Source organism: Lynx canadensis, chromosome C2 (assembly GCF_007474595.2).
Source record: "Lynx canadensis isolate LIC74 chromosome C2, mLynCan4.pri.v2, whole genome shotgun sequence".
In the NCBI taxonomy this organism is placed as follows: Eukaryota; Metazoa; Chordata; class Mammalia; order Carnivora; family Felidae; genus Lynx; species Lynx canadensis.
Genome location: NC_044311.2, coordinates 89,270,594 through 89,297,912, shown reverse-complemented (window position 1 = coordinate 89,297,912; position 27,319 = coordinate 89,270,594). Strand labels below are relative to the sequence as shown.

The window sequence follows — 27,319 nt, the reverse complement described above, 5'->3', positions numbered from 1 at the left end:
GCCCCAGTGGGGACTAAGGCCACTGATTCCACCTATGACCAAATCCTTTGGGTTCTGCATTCTGGAACTGTTTTGCAATGTGGTGGTGCAGATTTCTTTTTTTCTAAATTATCCATAGCAGTGACAAAACCTTGTTTTTGAATGTTAATTTGATTTTTGGAAACAGCCCAGCTTCATTTGGGGAAATCTAGAGGAATAGGAAACCAAATCTGGGCAAGCTGAGTGATAGTGGTTTTAGTATTAAAAAAAAAAAAAAAAAAAAGCAAGGTTTGCCTATGAAGTAATGATGCAATTTACTTATTGTTTATTTAAAAATGACAGTGAAGGTTACTCTCAAGAAGAGACCAAAAAATGTTTTCAGCATCTACTGGGATAAGCATAGAGCCCAGGGGGGGCAACTACAAGGAAGTCCCCATTTTTCTATTCAGTTTGGGTCGGGGGTTGCTTATGGGTCTGCAGCATCATACAAGGCCAGGGCACTCTCTGTGACTGCAGACACACTCCTGTGCCTTGTGGGGAGGGAGGAGTGGACTAATTTGGGGCTACTGCCAAGTCCCCTATAAATCCGAATTCAGATGTTGCTGGGGAGGGAGACTGAATGAGAGGATCTGTGTCAGAGAGGACCGCCTGATGTGGACAAAGCTCACCCCAAGCCAGTGGACCTGCATAGAACCACAGGCAAAAAAAAACTTGAGAGAAGTGGGAATAGGTCAATGTGTTCCTTATGTAATTCAAGTGGCCTTTGTCAAGCTGTCTTAAAGAGCTGTTCTTTGAAAGAGTTGGGACTGTTAGAGCCGGGGTCTGGGCTATGACCAGACAGTCTGGTTCCCAGTGACTCAGGCTGTTTTTCAAAACAGTGACCGAAGACATGGGGGAAGTTGAGATGGCTGCTGGAGAGAACTCTCGCCCAAAGCTGTGAACAACCAGGTTTTTCTTTCGTGGGTGGGGTCCTCGATGGTGATCTGATGTCGGGGACATTCTAAATACATCTATCCAGTTGCTGAGCTCAGAGTCGGCAAGGGGTCTATTCTGGGGTAGGGGGTAGAGCTGATGCAGATGGATCATCTACTGTGTACCAGGCATTTATATACATTATCTCAGGTAAGCTGGACATTATGATCCCCAATTACAGACGAGGAAACAGAGCTACATATAGTGAAGCCACTTCCTATGATCTCCTCACTGCCTTCTCCCTTCTCATTGCACTCTTGTTCAATCTAAGTGTTCTGCATGTTGCATTATGATTATTTTTCCACTCACAGTGATTCTAATGGAATTGGTTTAGGGTGGGGCCAGGATTTGGTATTATTTTAAAAGCTATCTAGGTGATTTTCATGTGCAGCCAGGGATGAGAACTGCTGGTCTAGATCATAGATTTTTCATTTTTATGTATCCCCAGGATCTAGATCAAATTTGAGTGTGTTTCAGAATGAGTTGGAGAGTTTGTTAAAACACAAGTTGCTGGCCCCATTCTCAGAGTTTCTGATTCAGCAGGTCTGAGGTTGACCCAAGAATGTGCGTTTCTAACAAGTTTCCAGGCATTGCTGCTGCTGCTGATAGTGGTGGTCTAAGGACTAATTCTGTAAGAGCCCCTGATCCCTTGGAACAAGTGTATGCACTCAGTGGATGCTGATTGAATTGGGTACACACCAAGTTGTCCAAGGATTTGAACCCTGGCTTGATTGGTAGCAAAGCCTGCCCTCTTACTATGATTCTAGGCCTACCGTCAGGGAACCTGGAAGGACAAATGAGGTGGCCCTGGTGTCTGCTTTACCTCTGAGAGTAGGGTAGAATGCAGCAGTCTTTAGAGTCTCCTCACAGGGAGAGACAATACCAGTTTCTTGCCAGAAAGCCTAGTGGTTGTTGCATGTTCAGAAATTCTGAGTGGAGGTTCGAGGCAACTAAGAGGTCCTAAAGTCCTAAGCCAGGACACAGATTGCTGATGCAAGGTGTGACCTGACAAAAGATGGTCACGGATGTGCACATCCCAGAGTGTTTGTTATACAGGGCTTGTGGAATCTGCTTTAACAAATTCCACCTTGTTTGTGCTCCACAGGAAATTCAGAAGATGGTTTAGTGATGTCAGAGGTTGAGGAGTGGAGTCCTGAGCCATCCTGAGTAGGGGAAAGGTTTGTTGGGGTAGAGCAGCTGTGACAGTCTGGGTAACTGGAACTGGAAAGGATGTTTCAGGCCAGAGTAGGAATATGGTGTTTAGAAGAGGGGGAGGAGAGGTATGTCGGCAAATGCAGCAGAAGATGTGGGGAGTTCCCTTCTCCTTCTGGAGGGATGTCTTGGACACCTGGAGACTTACGTTACCAGGTTTTGTTGAACAATGAATGATTTTTAAAAATCCACCCTAAAACAAATCTTCATTTAGTGCTTGCTAGGTGCACAACATTGTTCTAAATGCTGTGTGGGGCCTCCAAAAAATAAATAATAAAATGCGGAGTATGATATGTCACATAATTGGTGCAGATGGGTCTTCAAGAATTGGGGGAGGAGTCCTTTGGGCTGTGCGCCTGTGGAAGGCTTTGGGAAGGCTGAGTCCACTGGTCCTGCAGGCTGAGTGAGTGTGAGATGGGCAGTGATAATAGACAGAGTGACGTTGGGGTGTGGCTCCTAATGTATGAATAGCTTAGGCTAGGTATAATGGAGATTTGTGGGGAGTGATGGTGAGGATGTGGATGGCAAGGGGAAATGAATGTAAGATCCTTGTTCTGGATTGTTGTTCTATCCCGCCCTCAAAGCATGAGAACTGGGACACTTGGGGACCCTCCTGGGGCCCCCTAACTTTGACAGTAGGGCTGCTGGTACTGACTGCTTCTTAGAAGAGTTTCTCCAAGGAGTCCTCACACACAAAATTTCATCTTTTTGGTTTTCCAGAAATTTTGCAGTTGGAGGGAGGACAGGAAAGCTCCCCTCTACTACTTTTTACAGTTGGGAGGACTGGGATTTAGGGAAGGGAATGGGCAAAAATATGATGCTCTGGGTGTGGGTTGGATGCAGGGGATGGATGAGATGGACATGTGAATGGAATGCTGTTAGCTTAGGGCAGGGGTGAAGGGCACAGTCTTCCTGGAATAGCACTGGGACGTGGACGCTTGATTCTAGCATTATTTCTTATGCAATTTGTATTTTAGTGGGTCTGGGAAGAACTATGGAAAATAAGAGAGGTCAGAATGGCGGTGATGTGGGGACCATGGGGCCGGCCATGGCTACAAACCTGAGCCAGAGCGGGCTGGTGATGCAGGAGGCCTACATGTGAGTGGTCACCAAGAAGTTCCCGACTGACTGGGTGTCTTTACCTATGAGGGTAACAGCAATGACATCCATGTGGCTGGCACTGGTGAGGGGGGCCTGGAGGAGATGGTGGAGGAGCTCAACAGCAGGAAGGTGATATATGCCTTCTGCAGGGTGAAGGACCCCAACTCTGGCTTGCCCAAATTTGTCCTCATCAACTGAACAGGCGAGGGTGTGAATGATGTGCAGGAGCATGCGCCAACCATGTCAGCACTGTGGCCAGCTTTCTGAAGGGGGCCCATGTGACAGTCAATGTGAGGGCCAAGGAGGACATGGAGCCTGAGTGCATAATACACAAGATAGCCAGAGCCTCAGGTGCCAACTGCACCTTCCATGGGGAGAGTTGCCATTTCCAGGACATGGGCTCCCAGGCCCCTGTGGGCTCTGTGTACCAGAAGATCAATGCCATGTCTGATATCTGAGCCAGCAAAGACAGCTTCTGGGCCAAAGCAGAGGAGGAAGAGGAGGAGGAAGAGGAGGAGAAGGAGGAAGAGGAAGAGGAGGAGGAGGAGGAGGAGACAGCTCACAGGCTGGAGAAGTGGCGGGAAGAGGAGAAGTGGCAGCCACTGGAGCAGGAGCACCAGGAGCAGGAGCTGTGTGAGGCCTCCCTCCAGGAGCAGTGCTATCGGGAGGAACAAGGCGGTGAGGCTGGACCCCAGGGGAAATGTGAGCAGCAGGAAGTAGTTTCAAGGAATAGAGAGGAACAGGAGCCTGTGTGTAAGCAGCCAGCACATGCATGGAGGATTTTCAAGCAGACGGAAAAGGCCATGTCCACCACGTCTGTCTCTAGCCCCCAGCCAGGTGAACTGAGGAGTCCCTTTCTGCAGAAGCAGCTCACCCAACCAGAGACCCACCTCGGCAAAGGGCTGACCCAAGCCTCATCAAGGCCCAGGGTAGGTCTCCATTAGGAGTCAGTACCTAGCACTCTGCTGTGTCTGGTACAGACAGAAGACGCCCCAATGCTGCAGCACTAAGATGGTGGCTCTGAGCATGTGGACCATGGGGCTGAATGGAAAAAGGCTCTGTGCTCAGACCCTATATGACTACCAGGCAGCCAAGGACACTGAGATCTCCTTCAACCCTGAGAACCTCATCATGGGCATTGAGGTGATCATTGAGTGCTGGTAGCATGGCTTTGGGCCAGATAGCCACTTTGCATATTTCCTGCCTACTCTGGAGCTCATTGGGTGAGGACCCTCCACTGCTGGCTGCACCAAGGCCATCCTTCCTTTCTCCGCCCAGATGTGCTTCACTTATTGCTGGGAGAGGTGGTGTTCATGGTGTGAGAGCCATAGACACTTCTCCAGGAATGGAGGAGTCTTGTCTTCCCAAAGAAGATAAGCCCTTGGGCTTTCTCAGTCTCAGTGGCTCAGCCTCTGTCTTTCTAAATGCAGCATTACCCTGCTGATTCCCAAACATTCTCTGGTAGCTCCCAGGGCCTGATCAGCCTGGCCTTTGACCCCAGCAGAAGACATTGAACCAAGCCCTGCCCATGACCAGCCCTTCAGTGACCTCTGCCTGAGGAGAATGTCACTGCCAAGCCTGGGCAGGGGCATTTGCCTTTTCTTTCTTTTCCGCTGGACTCTAAAGGGTGTTGGCTATGGCTGTTAGTGACCCTGGGAACCGTGAACTTAGTAGAGTTTATGCCTGAAGTCAGAGTTGGTCGTGAAAGTTTGGGCAACAGTAGATCATCTTTCTGGATCCTGCTTTGTGCTCCCGGTCCTCTCTCCCATTGCCTGGGCTGTGGTCTGTGAGCAGTGGGGACAAGGGTGACCAAGCCTCCATCTGTGTATATGAAAGAAGCTATGAAAGCATCAGCAAACATGTATCTTTTTGTGTGGTGAACCCTCTTCTAATGGCCCTAGTGTGTGCTCTCAACTGATTCTGGCTCAGGAAAAGTAACCAGAGTGCTTATGCCTGCTGTCTCGCCTATTTCTCTCCCAGCCCACCTGTGTCTGCTTTCGGAGTAAGAATTGCCCTACACAGGCCCAGAGGTAATTTGCCCTGTTGTGACCTGAATGCCCATGTGTGGAAATAAACTCTTTTCCTGGGTGTGTGTGATGTGTTTGTGTGCACACACGTACCCTGAAACCTTGGGCCAACCACTAGCCATTTGAAAGAGGCATAAACATTAAGATGTAGGGGGAAAAAAGAAGGAAAAAGAAGAGAGGGGAGGTCAGAGCAGCCCCAGGCAGAGCATACGTTTCCAACATCTCTTAGTGGCCCCAGCAGGCTGGCATCTCGAGGTTCGCAGGGCCTGTCCTGGTACTGTGGTTTCAGGAGTGCCCTCCCCCAACCAAAGTTCATGCTGCTTCCACCCTTCCAGCCTTCCCTGGGCCTCCATGCCCACCTCTGGGCCCAGTGAGAGCTAAACATTTAATCAGAACTGCAACATCCTCTCTCCCTGCTGGATTGTCCATTAGACAGTGACTTAGCTGGTCTGGAGGAACCCCCTTGTGCCACTCCCCCTGCTAAAACCAGTCATGGCTCCCCTAACTTTGAAGTCTGCCAGATCTGACTAAAGGAGGAGGGGGAGGTGTTTGTGCTCTACTCCACCAGGGGTATCACCCGTGAGTATTTATACCAGAGAGGAGTGTTCTGTTGCCTTGGCAACTTTCTTGCATGGGCTCTGGTGCTCAGAATATCTGACAAATCTCAGTGTTTCACACTCAATGGGCAGAGATGGAGGAGCAGATGAAAGGGTGAATCTCAATGATCAGGGCCAGGGCCAAAGATATAAAGGGTGGCTAAGATAGCATATGTCAGAAACTGCTGAGGTCACAGAGGTATCCTCCAGTTCCTCCCTGTCTGCCATCTCTCCTTCCACCTTTTCCCCTGTAGTTACATCTCTCCCTTCGGTGATGCCCCTGGGGCCTCTTAGTTCTATGTATCATTCAGTCACTGGCATGAACAGGGGGTGCCCTCATGGGCAGAGTGTCCTGCTGGGTGCTGAAAGGGAAGTGGTAGGTACAGAGGGAGGAAGAATCAAGGTCCAATGTGTGGCTTTTCACCATTGCTTTGGTCCTTAGCTCCCACTTGGTGGGGGAGAGCATGGCATTGTTGCCATGGCATTTCTGCTGGAAGGAAAGGGAAGACAGTGGGGTGATGAGGCCCAAAGTTTAGGAGTGTGGTGTTCTCTGATGTTGTTCTCTGATGTTTGTGTCATGGTACATATAATCAGATGTGGGATGGCAGAAATAGTTCATTGCAGAGATAGTTGGTGCATCTCGGGCAAGGCCAGGGTCAGGGAGGATGCTAGAGGGCCTGCAGTAGGAGGGTCTGGGGAAGCTGGCTCTGACGAGGAGAGTCCCTGTGTATCAGAGAAGCTCTCTCCTCTCAGATTCCATCCACGGGACCTTTTCCTGTGATTATGCAGTCCTCTATAAAAACGCCTCCTTAGATATAGGAGACCAGAATACTGAGGAGGCAAAGGGCCATGAGGTTGATAGCACCCTTTTAGGTTGTTCTTTGGAGAAAATATGCTGAATAGGTGTTTGTGTGTCTAAGTCCAGGTGTCAATGTTGAATAAGTGGAGCTTCCTCAGAAATACAACCAAGAGCTGTACCTTCTGTGGCTTCCTATGATGGGATCCTTCTGACCCATAATTTGGCCAGCATTTGAAATGCACAATTGTCTCTATTACATCTGTAATTTATTATGTACCAGCCATATGCTAGGCTCTGTATGGTAGAGACTCTTTGGAGTGACTCTTTCCTGCTTTGCTGAGAACTGCTGGGCTATGGCTCCTCTGACTTGTTAGGAACAAGGGAGTGAGTGCAGAGAGGAGCAAGGCAGAGCCTGGGTCTCAGTGAGAAGGAAAGTGAGAGTGGTCACACCAAGGTGCCTGGGATCCCCTCACACAGGGGTTTCAAGGAAGGTGTGGGCATTGGCTTTTAATCTGCTGAGGAGGTAGGTAGGTAGAACCCTGGGGTTTGAATGTTAGGACATCAGGGGTCATCTTTGAAGGAACAGTTTCAGGAGAGTAGTGGGGGCAAGGAAAGCATAGCTGAGAATTTTTGCATTATCTGGGAGTGCTTCCTGGCTCCAACCTCATTCTCTCCGGGTGTCCCGTGATCCCTTTTATTTTGGTTCTGTGGGCAGTGGAGATGGCTTTTCTGTGGTGCTTTGCTGCCTTTCTGCTACTGGGAAGTGCAGGGAGGTACTGTCTTGCTGACTCTCATTTTATACCCTCAGGGTCCCACATTGTCACCTGGTACTTCCAGCCAGCAGGTTATCTCTTTTATGACCCCTCTCGTTCAGTGATCAAGGTAGATCCTGGTGAAGCTGTGAGCTTGCTCTTTTAGGTCCCTTTGCCCTCTGGTTTCTAGCTCACTTCAGTCTCCCCAAATAGGATCAGTGATCCAGCTCCAAAATGACCCCTTCCTCCTCTCCAAAGCATCAGAATTCTTGCTCTCTCAGGCAGCTAATAAATTAATGTACGTTTTGCAACTTATGATTGACTGGTAATAGCTCAATGGGCTTTCCTCATGGGAGAATTTGATATTTAAAAGAAGAATGTTAAACTGAGGAAGTAGATCTCTAATGGTAGAATTTCAATTGCCATTGACAATCAGGTGGAGTTGATATTTTGGGAACCCTGAGCTGTATTTACAGAAAAGCAGTTATATCCGCCCCCCCTCTGCTTTAAGTCTGTCAGATTTTATCATGAGGATGGAATTTAGTTCATGGTTCCCCAAACCCAGCTCCAGGGGAAACATGCAACATTTGGCAGGTGGAAGAGGAAATTGACATTTTTTGTGCTATCTCAGAGCGTATAACTAACTGGGTCTTCTGAGTAGTATTAATGGAAAAACTATATCATTGACAACTGGATGGGAATGAAAAGGCCTGCTCTCAGGTGGAGCTGAAGGGAACTAACATTTAACTCATGCCATCTGTATGCCCTACATTGTGCCAGGTACCTGACACTAAGACACTTGTCTTATTTACTTTTCAGACAGGGTGGACAGCCAGCCCATGTACACTTAGGTGGAGCAACTGTCATTTGTCCCCACATTGTTCTGACTCCAGAGTCTTATCCCGTGTCTGTATACCAAAATGCTGGACAAGGTTCCCTGTGATCTTCTGTTCCTGGCAAGGCTGTGGTCCCTCACTAGAGCACAGAAAGAAGTCCTTCTTGGGGAGGGAAGTGTACTAGATTCTTCTGGGCTTGACCCTGTTTGAGGGCCTCTCTTGCTCTATTGATGGGAATAATTAAATGTTGGCTCAGGGATTCTGTTTCCATTCTCTTCTCTTATCAGGACATACAGTTCCTAACTCACTGAGCAGCTGACTTGCCTTCCCTGGGGGCTTAGGGAGCAGCCGAGGGCTGTCTCACCCTGGGTGAATGGTGACCCCTCATGCCCTCCCCCCAGCTTCAGGTTTCCTTTTCCTGAGTTTGTGATTCATCATTTTTTCACTTGAATATCTTAGAGGAACCTTAGGCAGAATGTCTAATGTGAAACTGATCAACCTGATCATCACCCTTTCCCCCAATTTTATTTTTTGCTAGGCTTCTCTAGTTCTGAATATGGGACTCTGATTCTCTTGGTTTGAAGTTAGATTACTTTTGATTCCCCCTTCTCCTGTTCCCCAGTCACAAGGACTTTCATGTTCATCCTTGAAATAATTGGGAGACTAGTCCTTGCTTGCCATCCTCAGCACCATCCCCTAGTTGGGACCCTTCTCGTCCCATGCCTATCAGTCCCCTTCTCTGGCTCTCTGAGCACTGCTGCTTTCCTTTTCTTAAACTCCCCTGCCCAAGCACAGCCAGTGGTTTCTCATAGCCTTCTGGTCAAGGATTGGACCCTTCATTCCCTTAGCCTGGCTCCTATTGTCTCACACAACCCAACTGGTCTATAGTGTTTCCCACCAGCTCTTCTAAGTGAAATGGTCTTCCACAAAGCATGTTTCCTGCTTTTTCTCCTATGGATGAGATTTTTCCTGCCCCACATGCCCTCACTGTCTCCTTTCCACCCCCCCTCCCCAATCCTCCCCCTGAATCCTTTAAGGCCTGCCTCTAGTCCCCTTCCTACACAGAATCTCCTGTGCCCACCAAAATCAGAAGCAACACTTCCCGCATTTAAACTGTGCTATGATTTATTTTTGTATGCCTTCTTTGACAATTTTTGTAACATTTCACTAATTGTTAATTTTCACATTTTATCACCCTGGTTGCAAATTAATTCAGGGCAAGGACTGTTTAATATACCATTTTCTTTTCCATAGCATTTAGCGCAATGCAGGGTGTTGGCCAGGGACTGCCAAGTTCTCATTCTTTCTATTCACTGCACCCTCCTCACACTCACAGCTCTGTTCTTATCCCCAGGAACCTTCCCTTATTAACCCTAGCAATTTTTCAGCCTATCAGTGTCTTTGCCCCTGTTACTTCCTGCAGTCCTTCTTATACCCAATTCTGATCCAAGTCTTACTGTCTTAGAGAAGCAGTGTGATCCCGTGCAAAGTGCACAGACCATGGAGCCAGGTGGGCCTGGGTTTGAATCTTGCATCTACTATTTACCAGCTGTGTGGTTATGAGTAAGTTACTTAACCTCCTTGAGGCTAGGCTTCTTCAACTCTGAAAATGGGGGAACTATTTTTTTTTTTTTTGAGAGAGAGCTCTTGTGGGAGGGTAGAGGGCTAGGGAGAGAGAGAGGATCTTAAGCAACCTCAGGCAGTGCTGAGCCCAACTCAGGGCTTGATCTCATGACCTTGAAATCATGGCCTAAGTTGAAATTAAGGGTGGGACACTTAAGGGACTGAGCCACCCATGTGCCCCGGGGAAACTATCCTTTATCCTCAGGTAGAGGTACACAATAGACCTTCCAAAAAGATTAGACTCCTTCCCCCACTACATCCTCAATTTCTCCCTCTTCCATATGGTGTTTCCTGAGTATTCCATTTGATACTCAATTCTGCTATCTCTGCAGTCCTGTAGCATTTATAGTGTCAGGGACTCAGGTGTATAAAAACTGCTCATTTCAGAGATCCAGAAACTGAGGCCCAGAGAGCCTTGCCACAGGTTGTGCTGAGCCCATGTGTGGCCACGCCAGGTCTAGCTCTCAGGCCTGAGTCCCCCTAGTTGTCTGTCAGCACCATGCTATCTGTCGTCTGCACGCTCTGACCCACCAGCATGAGCCCTTCCTCAGCACCACAGTGTCCTGCACTTTGCAGAAGGAACATGGAGGAGGTACTTAATAAATACTTGTTGATGCTGTGTTTATGCATGTATGTCTTACTCCCCTGATGAACTGTATGTTTCCCCAGGCCAGAAGCACCCCCAGCTTTATGCTGTTCTTTGTCCCTTTTTGGTATTCAGTACAGACCTGGATTTAATAATGGTAGGTTAATTTCAGGCCCAAGAACGAGGATTTTTGCAGCTGAGCAGGAGGCCTTCTCTCTGTGGTTCCTGGGGCTGTCCCCACAATATTCTGGTTACCTCTGGTGAGCATGATTCTGTGCAGTGTCCAGTTGTTACCTGCTCCAGGGAGGAAGCCTGTGTGTGCAGAGGTGGTGCACAACGAGCCTCCCATTCGGTACTCCTGGGCCTCCTCCTCCCCCACTTCTCCTCCCCCCACCCACTCCCTGCACCATGCTGCTGCTCTGCCTGCTCTGGCTAAGAATATATCATCCTGGTTGCATAGCAACGAGTTTGGTTTCCTTTACTTCTTCTCCTCCTCCCACAAAACTGCCTGAGCTCTAAATTTAAGGTAGTGCGTCGCGAGATGTCACTACCCCACAAATGCCTCTGAAACCCAGCATTGTTCCTCCTATACTACTAGCTTTATGAGGACAGAAAAATGACTCCTTTGTTTGCTATCCCCAACAGCTAGTATGGTTCTTGGCATATAGTAGGTGTTCAGTAAATATCTGCTGGGTGATGAGTGAATGAATTGTTTTCTCAGAATCCCTAAAGTTGAGAGGTGCTTCTGGGACTGGGAAAGGTTATCACTGACTCTGGAATGGTCTGACCACTTTTGGCTGGACACCTATCTCCTTTTTTTTTTTTTTTTTTTTCCCTCCAGTCAACTAAGAAGGTGGTGGAGGGCAAGAAGGCATGTATTTCTTCATATTTTATTGGCATGTGGATGGCAAGTATGTTTTCCTCTTTCTTTTCTGGAAGCTGGTGGTTCAGTCAATCCACAGGATTTAAGGAGCCCAGTGGGAGGTACCAGTGTAATGGGGCTTCCTGCCTTGGAAAGCTCATAGTCTAAAGGGCTGGGGATAGATCACTCTTATTTTCAGGGGTAAGTTTTTAAGTCACAAAGTACTAGGTTTGAATCCCAGCTCTGCTAACTACAAGTTGTGTGGCCCTGGGTGGGTCCTTTCACTTAGCTCATGGATTGTAAGATTTATATGAGAAAAACCATGAATAGAGTCTAATAGAGTGTCAGGAAACAGGGGTGCCCATAGTAGTGCAAATTTTCTTTCCCATTTTTAGTGAGAAGACAGAAACATACCAGAAAATGCTTGTCAGTGCTAGTGACGGGATGCCATCAATATGGAGACCCTGTAGAGAAAGTGGGACCCAGGAGGTATCTGCTTTTGGGGGCCAGAGGGAATGCTCTCCCTGGACCTAATGCATTTCCTTTTTTATTTTTCCTGGTTTAAAAGTTAAGTGTCGGATTTCACAACTGACTTCCCAGTTGCCCTGTATTCATTTCCTTCCAAACATCCCCACAAAACAACATCGCAAAATGACCTAGTGTAAGCCTCAAGGGGGAGTGGGAGGTTCAGGGTCCAGAGGCAGGATGAAAGTTCAGGGGCTTCTCTGGGGTCATGGAAATAAGCTAGAGAAGAGGAGGCTGGGAAGAGGCTGCTGTTCAGCTAAAAATAGTGTCAGCAGTGGCAGCTGCTTAGGGAGCAACCAGAGGTCAGAAGCTGTGGCAGCCCCAGGCACACATTCCTGGCGAAGAACTTGGTATGGCTAGCTGTTCCCTGCCCCTTGAGATGGGATGGTGGGCAGTGCCTAATCACGTGTGTCACCTGTGCCTGCCCACAGTGAGCAGCCAGTATCTCATCTTCCCTTCCAGACCACACCACATGTGCACACCACATTGCTTCCTCCTCTTCCTGGTCACTTCACATTGCTGCCCCCCTACCTTGCCTTTCTATAGCAGTACAACAGCAACATCCATTTACTAGACCTTTACAAACCAGTCATTTTGTACTAAGTGTTCTCAGGCCTCTGTACTCTGGAAGTCTGTTGTCTGAGATAGCATCCTGGACCCATGGACTGCCAGAAAAACAATCGAAGAACAACCATTAAACAAACACAAAATAGATGAGATAACATGTTCCCATCCTGTATGAGTTGAGACCAGTGGTATTCGTGGGGGCCTTCTGGGTGTGTATTTGAGAAAGCTTGGGAGTTTCCTGCTTGAAAAAGGTGAGGATGAGCTCTCTTAAGGCCAGTGATCCAGAAAAAGCCCACCCCCTCCCCCAACCAGCAAGAGAATGGAAGAGGGGTGTTTTCTGGCTGGAGTTTGAGGCTGGACCTTGGGAGAAGATGTACACAAGAGGTGAGGGGTCTGAGGAGACAGGAGTCAAAAGTGTCCACATTTACTGCAGACTCATTCTGATAATTGGATAGATCAATGGATTTAGATCCAGTGGGATCAAATTAGATTGATCAATGGATTGATCCATTGGTTGAACCATTCACTCAGACAACATGTAAGGAACATCTGCTAAACACCAGTGTGGATGTGAGGGCATTCCAAACCAGTGCTTTTTCATCCTAGCCGCACGTTGGAATTACCTATAGAATCTGAAAAATGGTGATGCTCAGGTTTCACCCCAGAAAAATTACATAAAAAAACATTTCTGGGTCTGGGAGGCAGGCTTGGGTATTTAAGTTCCCAAGTGATTCCACTGTGTATCCAGGATAGAAAGTCACTGGACTAAATGAGCCCGAGGCTCCTTCGTGTAACACTGCCACTCATTGCTCTTTTCTGGTCATGGCTACCCTTGCCTTCTGAGTGACGTGACTGAAAATATGACCTGCGGTCACTGAGATACAGCCAGCACTCTATGGCCAGTTTACATGAATGCTTATTGAGCAGCTATCACGTGCCTGGCATTAGAGAGACACAGAGGTGAGATTAACAGTACCCCCTGGAAGTAAATTAGTATAAGCACTCCATTTCCTTGAATGTTTATTTGGTGAGCCAGAGCCAGATTTTCTGATGAATGGGATTTTATGTGATTTATCCTGTCTTGTCCCTCGGTGGAAGAGAAACAGTGACTATATCTGGTGCATTTCAGTTAAATGGAGTTAAAGCAGGTGGTGAAAATGACATAAACAGAAATAGATGGAAGGCAGGCAAATAGGGAAGGATGCTAAAGGCACAAAATGTGTTCATTAGGCAAGTTTTCACAAATGTGCAATCAGGTTGTCTAAATCATGAAAAAGTAAAAGTAACTAATATGCCTGTTTAATATTTGGATTATCAGCAAGGATTTGAGCCCCTGTGAACTACCTGTCCTACCCTTGGCATAGTGGACACGACCCAGAGAGCATGCAATATAGCTTGGGAATCTAAATTGATATAAAAAATAGGGATTTTAAAGTACTCACTTGTGACTAAAGCCATTAAGGAGCTTGGAGACAGGAGGTGCCAGACAGGTGCTACCTGAGGTGCAGTCCATGGCCCAGCTCTGTCAACTGTTTGTTATACAGTCAGTAATGAGAAGTAAAGAAATTGAAAGGAAGCATTTATAAACTTTTATAGCAATTTCCCAGAGTAATTTTGTCTGAATCTAAAACATTTTTAAAGGGACTTATATTTTGTTTTTAAAATTACAATGGAATATTACTCAGCAACATAAAGGAATTAATGATACATATCAGACTGATAAATCTAAAAATATAGTATGTGAGGGCACCTGGGTGGCTTGGTCAGTAAAGCATCCAGCTCTCCATTTGAGCTCAGGTTTGATCTCACAGTTTTGTGAGTTCAAACCCCACATCGGGCTCTACACTGACAGCACAGAGCATGCTTGGGATTCTCTCCCTCCCTCTCTCTCTGCCCTTTCTCCATTCACACTGTGTCTGTCTCTTTCAAAATAAATAAATACATTTTAAAAATAAAAAATAATAAAATTATGTTTCTCTAGTAATTCATTTTTATTGTATCTTATGAAAGCACCAGTCTGTGACAGATTGGAATAAGAAATGAAAGAAAAAACAAAACCAAACTAGTTCTTTACTGAAGAAGATTTAAAAAGCACTGGTTGGGGTAGCTGGACATCTGAGATGTCATGGCAAACTAGAGAGGTACCAGCAAGTGGGAGAAGGGTAGAAGTTCTATCTGATGTTACAAAGGGAGTAAGAGTGTGTCCTGAAAACTAGACCTTACTCATGCAGAAGACTCTCAGACCATGAATGTTTTAAGTTATTGGTAGCTGCTGGAGCTTTATATGTGCTTTGTATGAATTATTTTATTGCCTCCTCTCATAATCCTATGTGATAATAGTGCTCTTCTCTGTCTCTGTTTTGTGGAGGGCTGAAGAAGGAAAATAATATGCTCAGGCCACCGCTGCTGGTGAGTGATAGGACTGCATTTTAAAGAAAGGTGTGTTGGACTCTGGAGCCTGATGATTCATGACCCCCCACCCCCACTCCACATAGCCCCTCCACATGCCAAGGAGCATGGATCACAGACTCTGCCCATCCAGATGTCCCAAGAATAGGAATGAGAAGGCCCTGCAGATTCCAATCTCAGAGGTCAGGGTTGTCCTTCCAGAAGGATGCCCTACCTCCTAGGGAGGGCAAGGTGTGGACCCATATCTGACAGTCTTCTCTCTTCTCCTTGGTGCTCATTTCCAGAGGTATTTCAGTAGATGGATCCACCCTGGTTTGGGCCTTTTATTAGTCTTTGAACTGTCCCATTAGCAGCTTTTGCCAGTGGGAGCTCATCCATCCACTTATTTCTAAACTTTTAATTTTGAAATAGAGATTCATAGGAGAGTGCAAAGAAACATACAGGGAACTCCTGTGCACCCTTTGCCCAGCATCTCCCACTATTAGTACAGTATCAAACCCAGGAAATTGACGTTGGTGTAATCTACAGACTCACTCATCCACTTTTTTCTATTAATTTCTTTAAAAGACTTTTTTTTAGAGCAGTTTTAGATTGACTAAAAAATGGAGAGAAGGATACAGAGATTTCCCTTTTATACCCAGCCCCGCTCCCCCACATACAATACACAGCCTCCCCCGTTGTCAGCATCCCCGACCAGACTGGTAGATTTGTGATAATTGATGAATCTGCATTGACGTGTCATAATCACCCAAAGTCCATAGTTTACATTAGGGTTCACTGTTGTACATTCCATGGGTTGGACAAAGGTATGATATGTATCCACCATTATGGTATTATACACAGTAGTTTCACTGCCCTAAAAATCCCCTGTGTTCTGCCTTTTTATCCCTCCCTCCTGCTAACACCTGGTAACTAGTGATCTTTTTATTGTCTCCATGGTTTAACCTTTTCCAGAATGTCACATAGTTGGAATCATACAGTATGTAGTCTTTTCAGGTTGACTTCTTTCACTTAGCAATATGCTTTTAGGATTCCTCCATATATTTTCATGGCTTAACAGCTCATTTCTTTTTAGCACTGAATAATATTCCATTGTCTGGATAAATTTGTTTATCTGCTCACCAACTAAAAGATTGGTTGCTTACAAGTTTTGGCAATTTTGAATAAAGCTATAAACATTCATGTGCAAGTTTTTGGGGAGACATAGGTTTTAGCTCCTTTGGGTAAACACCAAGGAGCACAATGCTCCCATCTATATTTTCTCCCACATTCTGGGTACCAAGCTTGAAGAGAGGCATCAACAAGCCATAGTGTATCTGGAGGAGCGAGAGGGTGAGTAGTCTGGAAGCCAGGTCACATCCAGAGTTCTTAGGGACAAGTGTGACCATCTTGTATGAAGATGCCATATGTTATTTAGTTCTCCTGTCTTAGCACCTAAACTATGTGAGGCACATAGTTGACCTTCAACAGATGTTTTTTGAATTGACTGTTGATTTAGAGCAGAAAATGTGCATATAAACATAATAGCTGTCTTCCATATTGCTGGGCCTCCAATGTGGAAGAAAAGCAAGATTGATCTATGTCCCATTGCTATTTGCATTGCTCTTGAGGACAGAACTAGAATTAGTGGATGGGATGAAGACATAAGGGGAAACATCCCAGCTGGATTTATGGAAGAACTTGACCGAGAATGGGAATAATGCAGCAGGGAAGTAGTCAGCTCCTCTATACTAGAAGACCATCATGATGCAGTAGAAATGATTCATGTGTGTGTGTGTGTGTGTGTGTGTGTGTGTGTGTGTGTGTGTATTTGACATTGGGAATAATGGCTTTAATGGAAGTCCTTCCAGTTTCTTGATTCTGAAAACATGCAGGCATGGATAGAAATAGGACAGTTGGTTGGGAAGATCAGTTTATGGGTAGAGGGTATTCATAGAGTTTGAAGTCACAGCAAAAGATTTTTGTGGAAGAACACCTGCAGATTTTGAAAAGATTGTTTTTGCTTTTTAAGAGGAAAGTCGTAGGTAGTCAGATGTAAGACTCTCTCAGCTTCTCTGTGTAACCTGTGGAATTTGTCCAGAGCAACATCTGGACTTAACCTGGCAATCAGACACTCATCTTTTCTTCCAGGCAGAATTTGGCAACATCAGTCCAAGAGAAAATCATGGGACTGGATTCTGACTACAGCTGACATGTTTTTGTCATGTTAATCACTTAGATTGGAATTAAGGAGAAGATTATTGCAATTTCTATTCCAGGAAATGAAGCAGGAATGAAGCAGGCACTGAGTTAATCAGATAGCTTCCAGGTGAAAAAGAAAAAAAAAAATAGGTCAAGGTTCTTAAATTGGGCCATCTTAGGTTATTATCTGTTCATATATGATTATCCTGTAAGGTATGAATTTAGATGATTTATGTTTTTATTTTATTCTAGCTGCCAAGGAAGATGCAAACTGTTTGTAGCATATATTTTAAAAAACAAAAAGAAAACTTATTTTTTTTAATGTATGGAGTAGGGAAAGGAAGTAATATTTATTGCTCACTACATACAGGAACTTTACATATATTATTTCATTAATTTTCACAGTGATTCTGATGCACAGGTATTATCATTGCTATTTTATGGTCAAGGAAACTGAAGCTCATCAGAGCAGAGTAACTTGTTCTGGGATGCATATCAAATGAAAAAGAGAGATGGAATTCAAAGCCAAATCTACTGGACTCTAAAGTTACTGCTCTTTATGCTGTTTGGTACTCACAATATACCATCTCTAGCAGAACCGAAACCTGTCATATTCATGGATAGATTTCAGAACTATATCTTGTATGTTTCAAACCCACAGGTGTCAGTTCTCTATCTGCAGAAAAGCCCGCCCAGATGACACGTTTCTACCATTGCTGATGACTTTTCTATAATAGAGTCAGACTGAGGCATTCTGACCATTGTCACATTCAATAGCTAATTGCCCCTGGTCCTGGCTCCTACCCATGCCTGCTTTCTTCTCTCAGTGCCACTGAATGTATGGTCCTGAAGGTGTGAACACTATCCATGGGCTGGGGTACAGTTTCCAGCTTGCCTGCAGCCCAGTGTCTAATAAGCCTAGACTAACTTTTTTTTAGGCCTTAGGTTTGTGTTCTCATTGTCATAAGCAGGCTTAGAGGGGAGCCAGGAGACCTCATGGTACAGGTGTCAGAGCACGGTGCCTGAATGTGCTTTGTTCTTGCTGTGGACTTACCATTGCTGGGGCTGTAAGGAATCCCTCAGCTGTCTGAGTCTCAGTTCTTTCACAAGCAAAAAGGGGATTGTAATAACTCCTCTCTCTTTAGGATGAGCGAGAGACTCATATTTGTATCTAGGAAACTTTGTAAACCATAGGCATTGTACAAATATAAGTTCAGTGAGTGAAAGAGAGCGACCCCATCTCCTGGAAAAGCTTTCCTCCATAAGGGGTGGAAGCCAGTGCACACATCTAGGTAGGAAACCACGAGCTCCTTCTGGCTGGCCAGGCTCTGTTTCACTGGAGCAGGTTTGGTCTCTGTGCACAATGCCACCCCCCCCCCCGCCCACCCCCCCCCCCCCCCCGTTTCTCCTGAATAGCATGGCTGTGTTTCTTGGCCTGGATTACTGAGATAATTGCTCCCAATCTTCCCTTTCCAGTGAGCACGAGCCTGTTAGACCCGAACGATAGCCACTGGCTGAAGCCTTCCGAAGACTGATTGGATAGACCGTGTTTGGCTCAGTTGAGTTTGCTTGCTGGCTATGTAAATATTAGGGTTGTTAATCTTTATTAGAGGGTGCTAGCCAAGAAAAATTGCATTTTAAAAACCCATATATTAACTGGGAAAAAAGTAAAAGTAAACCAAGCAAAATTGAACAATTTTGATGTCCTAGAAGCTTCCAGTGAAGACTAAAAGGCCTCTAGTGTGTATTATTCAGTAAATAAGGCTGTGGCTTCCAATTCTTTTGAGAGTGGGGCATAGATGTTAAATTAAAAGCAAATTTTCATTTTAGAACAGAAAAATCTGAACAATTAGAAAGTCTTAATCTTGCTGTCATTAATAGGTTTGGATTTGCAAGTCAGTTTTCATGGATTTTTTCCCCCACAAAGACTTTCTGTCTTAAATCTAATTTGCATTTATATTTTCATATTGTAAACTTTTTACTGAAGTATAACATACATACAGAAAAGTACATAAATCCTAAGCTCAGTGAATTTTTTACCCTAGTGAACCACACTTGAATAACTAGTGTACAGATCAAGAAAATAGAAACATTATTCCAGAACACTGGCCCCCCAGTGTCCCCTTCCATTTACCAGGCCCTCCCATCAAGGGCAATCTCTAGGTGACTTCCAGCATCTTAAGATTAGTTTGCCTGTTTGAAACTTTATAGAAATGGAATCTTCATGTATGTATATTTTGTCAAGGTCTTACTGTCTTCTTTTTTCCAACATTACCTGTGTGAGATTAATCCATGTTGACTGTAACAAATATATGTCACTTCATGCTATGTAATAGTGTACTGATTTTTATGCTGCTATTTATTTATGTCATTCATTTTACTGTATAAGGTATTGAGTGTTGAGTTGTTTTCCAGTTTGGGGCTATTATGAATAAAGCTGCTCTGTGTAGATCTGTTGATGGACTACTTGCATCAGTATTGTAGAGTATATATCTAAGAGGGTAATTAGCAAACACTAGGGTAAGAGTATGTTTAGCTTTCATTAAATACTGCCAAATAGTTTTCCAAAGTAGTTGTAACAATTTATATCTCCACTAGCAAGGAGGATACTTCCAGTTGCTCCACATTTTTGCTAATAGTTGGTATTATTTGTTGTTTCCATTTCAGCTCTTCTGGTAGGTATGTGGTGATGCCACTTTATGGGTGGGTTTTGTTTTGTATTTGTATTTCTTGGATGGTGAATGAAGTCAAGAACATTTACATATGTTTATTGACCATTTGGATGTCTGTCCTTTTGTAAAGTGAACCTTTAGTTGTTCTGCCTTATCTTTGCTATTAAATTATCTGCATTTTTCTTATTAACTTGTAGGAGTTCTTTATATATTCTGGATATGAATCCTTTGAATATGTATATTGTTAATATCTCCTTCCAGTCTATGGCTTGCCTCTTCATGCTCTTCATGGTGTATTTTGTTGTGTATTAATGGTATATTAATACTTTTAATGTATGCCAGTCTATAAAATATTTTCTTTTATGTAAACTTAGTGCTTTATTTTGGTGACCTGTTTAAGAAATCTTTGTCTACTCTAAATTTTGTACTGAAAAACTTTGCTGTTTACTTTTCACATTTAGATTGATAATCCATTTGAAAGTGCTTTCCTGTATGGTGAGGGAAAGACTCTTTTCTTTTTTCTTCCTGTTTTGCCATCTAGTTGGCTTAGAGTCATTTGTTTAAAAGACCATCCTACCCCCACAGCACTGTAGTGTCACCCTGTCATAAACCAAGTGACCATATATGTGTGAGTGTATTTTCAAGCATTAAAATTTGGAGGTGCTGCCAAGAAATTGGTACTACCTTGAGTTTGATTGCATTAAGTGGCTAGCTCAACCCTTGACACAGGCCTGGATGACTAAGAGAGGCCAGGGCAGATCAGGGCTCCAGAAATTTTCCAGATATAAAACCCACTGACTCAGACTGTATTTAGATATGCTGCTCCAAATAAAAAAACTCTAACAGAATACTGTCCTCTCTATTGGACAGTATTAGAAGATGGATATGCCATAAGAAATGGAGTTTAAAGGAATGTAATACCTACTTTCAAATTATGTATAAATTCTCACAAGATTGAACTGAAAACAATCATTATTTTATCTAATGCTAGTTCTCATAATAAGGGAATGCTTTCTTTGAAAACAGGTTTAGCTGGTGCCTATTCTTGGGGTTCATCACATCTGCCTGGTCTTAGTGCTCAGGAATTAGACCCCCAGACCCTTTAATTGCTTACTTAATTTAATGACTCTGTGGAGGGCCTTTGGTTTGTGTCCGACTACTTCCAGCAACCTGAAATCTTTTAGGTTTTCTAAGATGTTAAGGCAGCTGGGTAAGGGGTATTTCTTCAGATAGATGAGTACCCCTTTTCCAACTTAGACTATGGAGGACATTGGCTCTGTGATAGATCCCCAGCCCACAGCTCCTTTCCATCAGTGGTACCCAGGGTGGTTGATGAAGTTCATTTCTCCTTCCAGGGGACATGAACCTAGTCCAGGCACCTTTAAGCTTAGATAGCTACCCCTCATTCATTCCCATTTCCCTCTCTTGCAGCTGACCTGGCAGTCTGAGCTGCCATGAATGGGAGATATTGTTCAGTGAACAATGAAGCAGTAGCTTCTTTTGTAAGTTTCCATTTGGTCAACATGTACAGTTGAGCATCTTCTGTATACTAGCACTGAAGATCTTTTCCCAGCCCTTGAGGACTTAGTTTATTTCCCACTGTGTTAAGTGACAGTCTCTGTTAAATTTGGGGCCTGACAAAACCTTTCTGATGCTTGATTGCTTAACCTCACCTCTCATCCATCTCTCTTTCCCTGCCATGGCCAGATTTAGCTGAGTATATGGATGAATCTCACCTGTCTGTCCCTATATTGTACACCCCTCTTTATCTCCATTGTTACTTGAACTAATCTAGGGCCTGTTAACTAGGATGACTTCAACCTGGAGAGCAATTTTTGCATAGTAACATCCAAACTGGCCACCTGCTGAAGCCCTGGTTGCCTCACCCAAGTTCTTAAGTATCTTGAGATGCTGTTCTGATGCTCCAGGGTCTGCCACTTAGCTGTGCCTTTGTCAAGAGACAATGGATTTTTTTTCACATAATGCCATCCATATGTTGGGATCTTGGCTTCCTTCTCTGCCTAATGGCAAAAGGTCTAGCAGTGACATGGAGTTAGGACTGTTGTATAATGTCCCATAATTGTCATGTCTTGTTTCAATCAGCAGACAACCCAGTTACCAGTAGTCTTTGCCACTCCAGATGTTGTATAGCTTTGATGTCATCCACCCACTTTCTCTGTGTGAACACAGAATGGCTGGAAATTTTATTTTAGGCTCTTTAACTCTGTCCTTTAAACTGGGCATTAAAAAAGGAGTCTTCTGTTTGTTTAAATAAATTTCTCTTTTTTACTAATCTTTACACACTAAAAAACCATTGTATATAATAGAATAACAGACTTTTAGAACCCAGAGATATTAGATATCATTAGTTCAATCTTCTCACGACTAAATAATATTGTGAGATTTCTTTCCCTGGAGATATTTTTAAATGTCTTTTACAATCACAGGAAGTCAGAGCTGGAAGAGAACTGAGAACTGTGTGAGGCCAGGAAGCTCATTCTATGGATGAGGAGCCTGAGACTCTGAGGATGCAAGTGACTGGATCACAGTGCTGTGATAATATCCCGGGTCTCCAGACTCCGCAATCTAGGCGTCCTTGCTTGTGTAGACAAAGCTACTTCTTACTTTCATTTTTGCTTCATTATTGGTACCTAGGGACAGCCAGGAATTTCTCATAGAATCTGTGAATGTGCTTGTCATGAAACATTAATCTGTGCCAGAATTTAAGGTAACATAGAAATAACCAAAATGTACTTTGGGCAAGAGCCACGAATCCCAATGGGAGTGGGCTGGGATAAGTAGTTATGTTAATAAAACCTTTCCACATCAAAAGTGTGAGTCAGATTCAATATATGAATATCATCAAGAAGTTACACATAGAGGGAGTTAATTTTAGTACAAATAGATCACCTGTTTGCATCTCTCTTCAGAAATAAAGGGGGTGGAAGTTGTTATGTCTTTCAAATTAGATTGATTGCTAAAAAAGGGAAAACAATCTGGAGGATGGTTATTTTCCTTTGGACTCCTGTCCTGTGTACCATCTATTTCTAGCAAAGCTCGAACTTCCAGTTTAATAGCAGGTGGAAGTGGAGAGTGTGCCTTTTCTCCCCTAGTGCCTTAGCTGCATTCAGGAAATTCCCATGCCTGCCCCTTTCCCCTGCAACCACCCTCCACAGCTCTTTCCTGACGCCTGTTGCTCTGGGCTAGTCTACAGCCTGCAAGGATGGCGGTGGTATGGGGCCAGTGGAAGCTTCCCGTGATGGTATACAAAGCTTTTCTTAAGGAGAAGGGAAGCCAAAGGAGTCAACCATCCTCCTGATCCTTGGATCTCCCTTCTTCTGCTTGTATTTCTCCAGGAAGGCCTAAGGCAGATGGATCAGAGATGTACCTTGTAGACCTAAGAAATTATTCTGCCCACCATATTCTGGTTTGCTCCTGCCCCCTCCGTGTCACCTCCACTTCTCCCTCTGCTCCTTAAGGTGTTAAGCAGGGGAGTTTGTGGGTGAATGAGGAGGACAGAGAATATGGGGTGTGTTACAGCCTCCCCTAGGCTTTGTTTCTAGTGACAGGAAGGGCCCTGATAGAGGGAGCCTTATGGGGAAGACAGTCCACCTTCTTGGGAAGATCCCAATCACCTATATGGTGTCCTCTGCTGCAAAATAGTACCTGAGCTCAGGTCACTTTGTTACCTCATAAATGCTAGCACCAGTCCTAGGGAAGTGCAACAGTGGGAAGAAACAGAATCTGAGCTGAGATGGTGTTTCTGTCCTCTCTGGACAGACCATTGTACATAAGAGGTGTTCGTGTGTTGACTTGCAAAGCACTCCTGAGCTTCTCTTCAGGGATTTTGCCTGAAGGGGATCTCCATTCCTGGAATTCACTGAAAGCTCTTCCTGACATGCCCTCTGCAACTCATCATGTTAATGGGAAGGGAGGGCTGGAGGCCAGCCAGGTGCCCTGCCCCCAGCCATGTCAGGATGGCTGTATTGATTGCAGAGTCTGACGGAAGGTTACTGCAATGGATGGGGATTCACTGCTAGTGGAGGAATAAAGCTCTGGCCCTGGAGCCTGTCTTCTTAACTGGGCTCCCAGCCAGGGCTTTCTTGCCAACTTTCTACTCCTCCCAGTCCATCATCCACACCCAGCTAGATCTGGCTTCCCTGAACACCACTTAGTCAAACTTCCCAATTGCTTCGAAACCATTAATGGGTCCTCTTGGCCTGGACTGAAGGCCCTATAGGATCAGGTACATATCCACCCACAGTAATCTTCACAACCATGTCATTGATCCAGCCTACTCTCTGCAGCAAAGCCCATTGTGTAGTCAGATGTGTTCTGTTCACAGTCCCCAGAAGACTCCAGGGTTATTTGTATCTTCGTGCCTTTCCCCAGGTTGTCCCATGTCATTTGCTGCTCCATCTGTGTCATCTACTCTATCCTTCAGTATTTTATTCTTTCACTTTCTCGGGTCATCTAGCTATGCAGTAGTTCACTTCTCTTACATGCACTAAGCCCTTTGAGGGCAGGAATGCCTTAGCTCCCAGCGCAATACTGAATGTGAGGTGAGCACACATTGCTTCTTGGGTGAATGGGGAGAGATGAAATAATGAACCCTCCTGGGCAACTTACTATTATTTCTTTCTTGACCTGGTTCAGGCACCCATTTTAAAGTGAGGTCTGGAGATGTTTAATGGGGTAGGGGGAATGGAGGCAGATGCCTCAGACTGGTTTTCAACAAAGTGGTCAAGAGTAGGATTTAAATGAAACAGGTACTAAAGGTAAAACCCAAAAAACTCCAAAGAAAACAAAAAATTGGATTTAACACATCTTAAAGATGAAAGATAGGTTAATGGGGGTTGAATAAGTGTCCTCTGAAAGTTCATGTCTATCTGAAACCTCAGAATATGACCTTATTTGGAAATAGAGTCCTTGCAGATGTGGTTAGTTAAGGTAGGGTGGGGTCATACTGGATTAGGGTGGACTCTAAATCCAATGATGTTCTTATAAGAAGAGCAGAGGACACATATAGAAGAGGGTCATGTGAAGGTGGAGACAGAGATGAGTGATGTAGCTTCAAGCCCAGGAATGCCAGAGATTGTCAGGACCTACTAGAAACTAACAGCAGGCAATGAAGGATCTTCCCTAGAGCCTTAGGTGGGAAGGCTGACATGGCACTGCTGACACCTTGATTTTGGACTTCTGGCTTGAACTGTGGGAGAATACATTTCTGTCATTTTAAGCCATCTAGTTTGTGGTAATTTGTTGTGGCAGCCCTAGTAAACCAACACAGTGGGGTCAGGTCATGACCAGTGCCACCCCTATGAGGTGCAGGAAGGAGAGATCACACCAGGTGGAGTCTGTTGGTTGCTTCCATTTTTATGCAGAAGAAACTTGGTTAAAATGATCATCAGGAATAGAGGAGGTGTGTGCTGGAAAGAGGGCTGGAAGAGGGTGTTATTATGGTGATCTTGTAAAAAAAGTGGATGGGGTGTGGGTTTGCTTTGATGCAAGGGAAGGAGAGGAGAGAAAGTACTAAACTACCCCAGTTGGCTTTTGTAATGAATGATGTGAATGAGAACTCCCCCCCCCCTTTTTTTTCTGGGTCCCCAGACAGCTCTGGCTCTCTGTCCTCAAAGCAGTGAGAACCCATAAAGTAGAGGGTGGGGCAAGACACAGCTTGGCCCTTGGAGGATCTTGTCAAGCACCACTTAGGCGGGGCCTTCTCTTCTTCCTCCTCACTGTTAGCGGTGATGAGGTGCAGTGGGATGTGCACTGGAAGCCTAGCTCGTTTCCCATCTATTGTCACTGTTGTGTTTGAGCAAGTCTGTCCCCCTCTCTGAGCCTTGCTCTTCTCCCTTTTGCAGGAGGCATATAAGTCGTGTGTGCATTAAAGAAGAATACTTCGTAAATCTTAAAATGCCATATCATGTTGTATCTTAGAATTCTCCCCAGGGCTGAATGTGAAGCACAGGCAGATTCCTTGTGCTTTGGGGTCTGGGGTAGCTCACAGACTGTGTGAAAAATAATACAGTTTTCAGTTTGGGGTGATGAAGAGGTTCTGGACATGGATGGTGGTGATGGTTATACAGCAATGTAAATGTACTTAATGGCACTGAACTGTATGTACACTTAAAAATAATAGTTAAAATGCTAAATTTTATGTTATGTATATTTTACCACACACACAAAAAAACCACAAGCACCTCCCCCACAAGAAATGCAGATGACGTTCAAGCAAATTTGACATTCGGGTGTTAGTACAGGACAATTATTGCACTTTGTGGTGAATGCTCATATTTACGGTCAGTGTGAGGAATTAGCCCTGTTTACCAGGACTCCATTAACACAGTGGATTATTGTTATTACTTTTGGATGGCTTTAGAAATTCCCTTGGGAGTGGATAAATTAGATCACAATAATTGGAATTGAGATGAACTGTAAACTGTACTTAATAACATGTGATCTGAGGTCACCTTTCTGGCTCTGACTCTGCCCCAAGGTTATGTCCAATCCTCAGCACTATTCTTTCCTCTTTCTTCTTTCCTTTGGTACCCTATTTACTTTTCATCCTAAGATGTCAGGGTGCAAATGGATTTACATCTACAGCACAGAAACATGGGAGTCCCATGTGGCTTCAGGCACTTGACCAAAAGTGTCTCATGCTATCACAGACCCCAGTCCTTTGGCCCAGACTTTGCTCCCAGAAGCCAGAGCTATTTGCACACCTCCCAGAGCATTTCATTCTGCAGGCCTATGGGCTTCCACATCAAAGCCTTATAGGATTACCTTCCAATTTTCTCCTCTCCTAGCTCTGAGCTGCTTCTGAAGATCAGAACCACAGGCATAAATATTGTCTGATAGCCTCTCAGTTTCGGAGGAGTCTCCCATAGCCTATGGGAGGCCTAAAGAATAACTCAGAAAGTGGCTGAAAGATGGACATGTTTTGGATTGAGAAGTTGTTTCATTTTAGCACAAAATAAAATGTTTACATTTTCATGTTCAAATATTGAAACCTGTATGGTGCCTCCTCTAAGTCATCTCCGAAAATGACACAACACTGTTTAATGTAGAATGCCCGTGGTGCCAGATGATTTTGAGTCATGCACAGAGCCAGGCACAGCTCTCAGATGCAACAGCTACATGTGCTTCTGCCTTCAAGGCAGGCAGCCACTTTCCTGAGAGGGGGCTGGGGATAGGGAAAATCAGTGCCTTCCTTGTGGGCTTCTTCTTGTTGAATTTTGCTCCACAGGTTGGAGGACAAGTTCCTGTCCTCCTAACTAGGCCTTAAAAGTCTGGGTGGAGTGGACTCTCGCTGGAACCTGTGGAGATTATAAAACAAGAAGCTCACTGCCTTGCGTGGCAGGAGTAAGAGCCAGTGTGAAGTGTAGGAGTTGGAAGGAAGTTGGAAATCAGCCCCTTGTGGCCCTTCACTTTGAGATTCACAAAGAAAAAAGGGATGTCTCCTCTCTGAAAGGTAAGAGTTTAAATTCATCTGAACTCATTATAATCTGTTTTAGCTCTAGTGGAATATTTCCATAATGTATGTAAATTATATTTGAATTCTTGTGAATCCGTGCTCTAAGGCAAAGTCAAACACCCAGTCTTACTCCTGAGGTGGAG

General features: G+C 44.7%; 1 protein-coding gene and 1 pseudogene across 5 annotated transcripts in view; both read left to right on the top strand.

Annotated features, from left to right (window-relative positions):
• The window catches only part of LOC115523297 (kalirin), a 482,303-nt gene that overhangs the window by 98,685 nt on the left and 356,299 nt on the right, over positions 1-27,319 (top strand). The window lies entirely within an intron of this gene.
• LOC115523793 lies at positions 3,082-7,604 on the top strand (annotated as a pseudogene).